Here is an 8,593-nt window from a genome sequence, read left to right on the forward strand (position 1 = left end):
CCTTATATTAAATTTAAGGTAGAAATTTAATATCAAAATCTTTTTACTTTTAGCGTTCTGTCACGGCTTTGGACATACTCCAATGCTACCGTATCAGTACTCAAACTTACTCAACCTCTTGAATTAAGACCAAGTCAGACTAACCCTTAATATTTAGCAAGAAAGCTAAAAATACAAGAGAACACAAGAGAAAAGAAGTTTTGGTAGAAGAACACTTTATTACTCAAGTGTTTGTTACAAATGATTCACACATACACAAATTCTAACTCTCACCCCTATTTATAGCCATCCACCTCCTCAATGGATGATTAGGATTAAATCTGATCAACGGTCCAGATTAATCATTTAGAATCTTCTTTACAAATATCTATCCTACCATAACTTTCTAAATGTTTCTAGATTATTTTATACCACTTTTTATACTTCTATATACATCTACACTCTTCTAGAATACTCTATGACCTTTCAGAGTCTTCTAGAATCTTCTAGAACCTTCTAGGGTATTCCGGGACCTTCTAGGACGTTCTAGAACGTTCCGGAACCATCTAGAGCATTCTCAAACACTCCAGAAAACTATACAAACACTGTTAAATTTAACCTTTTAAAATTTTCCGTGACATTCTCCCCCACCTAATGCGCAGACGTCCTCGTCGCATTCTGTTCATGATAGCGCCCTAGGTGTTTTTGGAATTGCCACAAATCTTAACGAGTTTTCCAGCTAGCTTCGGTTATCGGGAACCCTTTCCACTTGATCAAGTATTGGATACTTGGTGGTACCCCTCTTCATCGCACGATGCGATTAGCTAAGATCTCTTCGATTTCTTTATCAAAAGATCTAATCACCACGGGCGGAGCACGACTTGAGTCACCTCTACTCGGTTCGTCTTAGTCTCCATGATATGGTTTAAGCATACTCACATGGAAGACCGGGTGGATCTTCATAGAGGGAGGGAGTTGTAATTTGTAAGCAACCTCCCCAACACGTCCAATGATCTCAAATGGCCCTTCGTATTTGCGGATTAAACCCTTATGAACTTTGCGAAAGGCTTTGAATTGTTGTGGAAGAAATTTGATCATTACCTTGTCTCCCACTTGATAGCTTGCATGCCTCCTCTTCTTATCTGTCCATTTCTTCATCCTCTTGGCAGCTTTGTCGAGGTATGAACGAGTGACATCTGCTTGTTCTTCCCATGACTTAATCATAGATAAGCTTCAGGGCTCTTCCCTGAGTAAGAGGAAGAAAGAGAGTGAGGTGTAAGCGGATGTTGTCCAGTCACAATCTCGAATGGGCTCTTCCCTGTAGACTCACTCTTTTGCAGATTGTATGAGAACTGAGCAATGTCTAGGAGTTTTGTCCAATCCTTCTGATTAGCGCTTACAAAATGCCTCAAGTAACACTCAAGTAAGGCATTCATTCTCTCAGTCTGCCCATCGGTTTGAGGATGTAAACTTGTTGAGAAATGAAGCTCCGACCCAAGGAGTTTGAACAGCTTTGTCCATAGTCATCCTGTGAAACGTGGATCTCGATCACTAATGATACTTTTAGGCAATCCCCAGTACTTCACCACATTCTTGAAGAATAGTCGTGCTGCTTCCTCTGCAGTGCAGTCAGTAGGGGCAAGTATAAAGGTAGTATACTTCGAAAATCGATCCACTACCACGAGAATAGATCCAAACCCCTCGGACTTTGATAAGACAGAGATGAAATCTAGAGAAACACTTTCCCACAGTCGCTCTGATGGAGGCAGAGGTTCCAACAACCCGCTTGGTGTCTTGTTTTCAATCTTATCTTGTTGGCACACAAGACAAGTCTTCACATAGCTCTCCACTTCATCTCTCATTTGAGGCCAATAATAAGAAGATTCAATGAGTGCCAAGGTCCTTCGCTGACCTTAGTGACCAGCCCACTTGGTATCGTGGCATTCCCTCACTAATTTTCTTCTTAGATTTTCCCATTTAGGGACGTATAGTCTTCTCCCTTTAGTGTAGAGAAGGTCATTTTCTAACCAAAATCTTCTGGTCTTACCTTCTCTAGCAAACTCCACCAACTTCTTGGCTAATGGATCGTGATGCAATCCTTTCTTGATGGTATGCATAATATCTCCTTCAACCATAGAAATGGCCGCTAACTCAGCCTTGTGACTCAGCGCATCTGCTACCACATTAGTCTTGCATGACTTGTATTCAAATTCGAAATCAAACTCAGCCAAGAAATCTTGCCACCTAGCTTGTTTAGGGCTTAACTTCTTCTGAGTTTGGAAGTAGCTTGTAGCTACATTGTCTGTCTTGACGATGAAGTGTGAACCAAGCAAGTAGTGGTGCCAAGTTCTCAGACAATGCACTACCGCGGTCATCTCCTTCTCTTGGATAGTGTATCGCCTCTTTGTATCATTCAACTTGCGACTCTCAAAGGCAATCGGATGTCCTTCTTGCATCAGAACCCCTCCAATAGCATAGTTAGAAGCATCAGTGTGGACTTCAAATACCTTTGAGTAGTCGGGTAGTGCTAGTACTGGTCCTTCTATGATAGCAGCCTTCAACTCATCAAAGGCCTTTTAACACTCCTTTGACAATTTTCAAGAGTGATTTTTCTTGAGAAGATCAGTTAATAGTGCAGCCTTGGCAGAGTATCCCTTGATAAACCTCCGATAGTAATTAACCAACCCAAGGAATGACCTCAATTCAGATACCTTATTTGGCGACTCCCACTCTTTGATAGCCTTCACCTTTCCTTGATCCATATAGAGAGTTCCATCTTTAATGATGTGTCCCAAGAAGTGGACTTCGTCCCTTGCAAAGGAACACTTTTCCTTCTTCACATATAGGTTATTCTCTCGCAAGATCTTGAACATGGTTCGTAAGTGTTCTACATGTTCCTCAAAGGTATTACTATAGACAACAATATCATCCAAGTAGACCACTACAAACTGATCAAGGTAAGGTCGAAAGATCTCGTTCATCAAGGTACAGAAGGTCGCAGGAGCATTGGTCAAGCCAAAAGGCATCACCAACCACTCATACGATCCATACCTCGTGACACACATGGTCTTAGCCCCATCACCATCGGCAATTCTCACTTGGTGATATCTTGACCTCAAATCTAGCTTTGAGAACCACTTGGTAGAGCCAAGTTGATCAAACAAATAGGCTATCAAAGGAATGAGGTATTTGTTCTTGATGGTTACCTTGTTAAGTGCTCGATAGTCGATGCATAGTCTCAATGAACCATCATGCTTCTTTTGGAACAAGACTGGTGCGCCATAAGGTGCCTTCGATGGACGGATGAACCTAGCATCTAGCAAATCTTTGAGTTGCTTCTTCAACTCCGCGAGTTCTGGCGGTGCCATCGTATAAGGTGTTGAGGCGGGCGGCTTTGCTCCTGACTCCAATTCAATCTTGTGGTCCACCTTCCTCCTAGGTGGTAGTTGTTTTGGCAACTCAGGAGGCATCACATCCTTATTTTCTTCAAGGATTTCCTTGATTTTGGGAGGAACGTCTTCTCTTTCAGATGTTGACTCCTCTTGTAATAGAGCCAAATATGTAATCTCTCCCTTCTTGAATCCTTTCTTGAGTTGCATAGTAGACAGTATCGGTGGTCCGCCAACTTTAGAGACTGTAGGGACCATGCATGGAGACCCTTTCTCCATGACGCATACTACGTCGTAGTATGGCATAGGTATTATATTTGCCTTCCTTTGCAAATCGAGCCCGATGACTATTTTAAAATCGTCCATGGGTGCTACTGAGAAATTCACAAGGCCCTTCCAAGAACCAAGAGTCATCTCAACCCCTTTTGCTACTCTCTTAAGGGGTTCACCCTTGGTATTCACGGGTTTGAACTAGCCATTCTTTTCGGTGATCTTCAACCCAAGCCTCTTTGCTTCATCAGGCATGATGAAGTTATGTGTAGCACCAGTGTCGATCATAGCCATGACAGTTTTTTCATTGATAAAAGCTTTGACATACATCAAGCCTTTCTTTTCTGCAGTGCTTGCCTCTTCGCCCTTCACAGCATTTATGAGTTGGATAGATCCAACACACTCAGTTACTTGAGTTTGAGCTTCTCGTTCCTCAGCAATAGATGCCAAAGTCCCTAGCTTGGGACAATCCTTCATTTGGTATGGTCCCTTGCACACGAAGCATCCTCCTTTGGGTACGAAAGCCTTCTTCTTTTCTTCATACTCTTTCTTTGAAGAGTATTTTCCTTCCTTCTTGGTTGAGAAAATCTTCCCCTTGTCTCTCCCACCTTTAGCAGAACTAGGCTTGGAGGAAGACTTGGGTTTAGAGTCTCCCCTATGATACTCAGTGAGTGATTCGGCCACCACGATGGCCTCATCGACATCCTTAACATTCCTTCTTTGTAGTTCTTGCTTTGCCCAAGGTTGGAGTCCATCAATGAAGAAGAGCAATGATCGTCTGATGCTAAGTTGGGGATTTGAAGCGTGAGAGTACTGAACTCCTTTACATAGTCGCTAATCGTACTCTTGTGCTTCAACTTCCTCAACTTCTTCCTTGCTTCATAAACCACATTCTCAGGGAAGAATTGTCTTTTCAACTCCCTTTTGAAATCTTCCCATGTGGCTATGTTGCAAGTACCCTTTTCCATATCTATGCACTTTCTCCTCCACCACAAAGTAGCATTATTAGAAAGGTAGAGAGCTGCAGTGCGTACCTTTATTGCTTCTTCGACCATCCCTTGGCCTTCGAAGTACCTCTCCATTTGCCACAGGAAGTTTTCCACCTCGCGAGCGTTCCTTACGCCCTTGAACTCCTTTGACTTGGGGAGATCAATCTTTGTCGTCTCCCTTATAATGGTTGGTCGAGATTTTGCCTCCTCGAACCAAATTCGAACTTCCTCAAATAGTTTTAAGGAATTCTCAAGCTTCTCTTCGATTTGGAGCATGCTTTCTTTGAAAGCATCTAGTTCTCCTAACACGTGAGCCTCGAGGGTCTCCTTATCATGTTCTATCCTTTGGAAACGCTCATCCATAGAGGATAGAACATTCTCCAACACAGAAACTCTCTCTTCTAAGAAGTTAGAGTCCTTACCTCTAGATTCACTTGAAGAACGGACCTTCTTGCCTCCCCATTGAGAAGGAATATCATTCCTTCTCCTTTGAGACTCAACATGCTCCATGGTGATACTAGAAGCCATACACACAAGCGACTTGTGCTCCCTCTCGAACCTTGCTCTGATGCCAAATTGTCATGGCCTTGGACACACTCCACGCTACCGTGCCGGCACTCGAACTTACTCAACCTCTTGAGCTAAGACCAAGTCAGCCTAACCCTCAATACTTAGCAAGAAAGCTAAGAATACAAGAGAACACAAGAGAAAGGAAGCTTTGGTGGAAGAACACTTTATTACTCAAGTGTTTGTTACAAATGATTCACACATACACAAACTCTAACTCTCACCCCTATTTATAGGCATCCACCTCCTCAATGGATGGTTAGGATTAAATCTGATCAACGGTCCAGATTAATCATCTAGAACCTTCTTTACAAATATCTATCCTACCATAACTTTCTAAATATTTCTAGATTATTCCATACCACTCTTTATACTTCTATATACATCTACACTCTTCTAGAATACTCTATGACCTTCCAGAGTCTTCTAGAGCCTTCTAGGGTATTCCGGGACATTCTAGAACGTTCCGGAACCATCTAGAACATTCTCAAACACTCCAGAAAATTATACAAATACTGTTAAAATTTAACCTTCTAAAATTTTTCGTGACAGTTCTCTCTCTTTTTCTATTACCAAAACCTGCTTCTTCACTTTCTTTTTTTCTCTCTCATCTTTTTTTATTTATTAAGCAACGTTCTTTTTTTAAATTTTAGTGCTTTATTATTGTTAACTTTTTATGAAATAAAATAAAAAAATTATTATTTTAATAATAATTTTTTTATTTTTATTTTTTAGGATTTACTTTTTTTAAAAATTTCATAAATTCAAATACAAATTTGGCCCAATAAATTTAAAATATAAAAAATAATAAATCACTTTTTTTAAACTTTTCATTTGGAGTTTCAGTACTCCAAAACATATTAAGAGCATTGAGTCAGGCGCCTCATGTTCTACCATGCATCGTTTCATTATTCATCATCGTCTGACTTATCTACTTCTAATCAATGTTCCATTATTGCTATAAGCATATTTCCCTGCGTGATGTTAATCGGAGATCGTACTAACTACTAACTAAGAAGTTGTGCATGATGAATGGGTTTAGGTGTTAATTAATATGATATGATGAAAAGTGGGAAAAGAAAAGCAACGATACGAGTATAAATGGATTCATATGATGCTTGACGGATTTTTTTCTTAAATAAAATCAAAAAAATAAATATTTTTCAAACAAGATATTTTAACTTTATTTTTTAAAATACGATTCTTTTTAATAAGGACAAATTCGTCGTACTTCTGAACTCTATAATTTATATAGAATTCGCCACACCTCCGAACTCTATATAAATTATATAGAGTTCATCATATCCCCCAAACTATATGATAGGTTTTCAAGATAAAAGCATGTCTACTGGATAGGAGATTAGAAAAGCACAATATCTTTGTTTATTTTCTTTCTCTTATTGTTGATATTTTTTCTGCGATGTCAAGGAATCCATTGTTATCCATTCATTATGATGGTGAAATAGTGTATGACAAAGAATGTTCTATCGTTTTTAAATCGGGGCAACCGATAATTACCTATGTGACACCGGAAGTCGGCAGTTTAACAGTTTTGAAGAATTTGATATTGTACTCCGTCGGGCAGCAAGAGGCAAAAATGGTGAAGAAAATTTACTACAGATATCCGACCGAAATAGATGGCAGTTTGTTTTATAAAAGGTATATTACAGTTGTATTGTCTCTGTTATTATTATATTTATCAGACCACGGTTGTGAGAAATATTTTTATTGTCTTGAATTAGGTACCGTTTGCACGACGACGAGGACGTATAGCTTATAAGGTCGTAGCACAACCGATGGACAAATGTTCATATGTTGGAATTATTCGTGTATCCCGTTGAGGTGGGTGGCCGAGTATCATCTGCAGATACTGTCGATGATAGTCCGTTGAGTGGAGCTGTTAGACGAACTATCAGAAGGACTATAGTGGATCTAAATATGCTACCTGAGGGTAGTCAAGAGGGGTCTAATGTTAAAGTTCGTAATGTTGACTTAATGGACGATGGTGTTGAAAGTCGTGATGGTTCTGCTATCAGAGATCCGATGATGGAGGAGTATGAAGTTAACCCCGATGACGGAGACAATGCTGATGAAGAACCACCTGAAATTCCTGATGATGGTGACGAGGAAGAAGAGATGAACTACTACGGTGACGCACAGATGGTTCTGACAAAGCCTGCCATTTCTCGACCATATGATCGGCCAGATCATTTCACGAGGTTGAATCTTGATATAATGACTTCGGATTGGTCGTTTACCCAGGGAGGCCCTGAAGAGGATCCAAGCAACGAGTTTGAGGTTGGACAACAATTTAAGAACAAAGAAGAAGTCATGTTGGTTGTTAAGCAGTACAGTATCAGGAGGGCTGCAGATTACAAAATAGTAGAGAGTGACCAGCTGAGGCACAATGCACAATGTATCCAGTTCAAACCCGGTTGTAATTGGGACATACTCATATCATATCGCCGAAAGCAAGAAAAGTGGGAGATTAGGAGATATACTGGGCCTCATGCTTGCATGCAAACTTCGATGGGACAAGACCATGATAGGTTGGATTCGAAGGTGATTGCGCAACACATTTTCTCAATGGTCAAAGCCGATCCAACAATCAGCATCAAGATTTTTCAAGGAGGTGTGAAGAATCACTTTGGTTACAAGGCGTCGTACAGAAAAGTTTGGGTTGCAAAACAGAGAATCATTGCTAGAATATATGGCGATTGGGAGGAGTCATACAACGAGCTTCCTCGTTGGTTATTCGCTATGCAGATGTACTTACCTGGTAAGATTTATTTCAAGTTCGGTCAATCACTATTATAAAAAATTCAGAGTGTACAATAAGCCAACTAAATATGTCTCTTCAGGTACTTGGGTGCAACTTAAACTAATTATTCTCACTAAACTAACTAACAATTTACTTTGTTATACTAATTAACATGTTATAGACAATAAACAACTATACTTAAAAACAATAACATAAAAAATTTAACAAACATAAAAACAGTTAACAATAAGTCTAACTAACATGTAAACAGTAAATCTGTAACTCTAACTGACATGAAACCTATAATTAATTATTTTATCTAACATATAAACAGTACCTCTAATTAAGTTAAAAAAAAATTAACTCTAACTAACCTATTATTTACTGACTTGGAACTGAGAATGCCGTCCGCAATGAACTTCGCCGGCGTCGAATCGACAAAAAGAAAAGACTACCAGAATAAATTTGGAAGAGAGATTGGAAAAGAAGAGGACAAAGACAAATGGTCCCACTGGTTTTATATATTGTGCCGAATTTATTATAGAATTCAGGGGTGCGGCGAACTTTATATAAATTATAAAATTCCGAGGGTATGACAAACTCTATAATTTATAGAGTTCGTCGGGGTACGACTAACT

Source organism: Arachis ipaensis, chromosome B05 (genome assembly GCF_000816755.2).
Source record: "Arachis ipaensis cultivar K30076 chromosome B05, Araip1.1, whole genome shotgun sequence".
NCBI classification, from domain to species: Eukaryota; Viridiplantae; Streptophyta; class Magnoliopsida; order Fabales; family Fabaceae; genus Arachis; species Arachis ipaensis.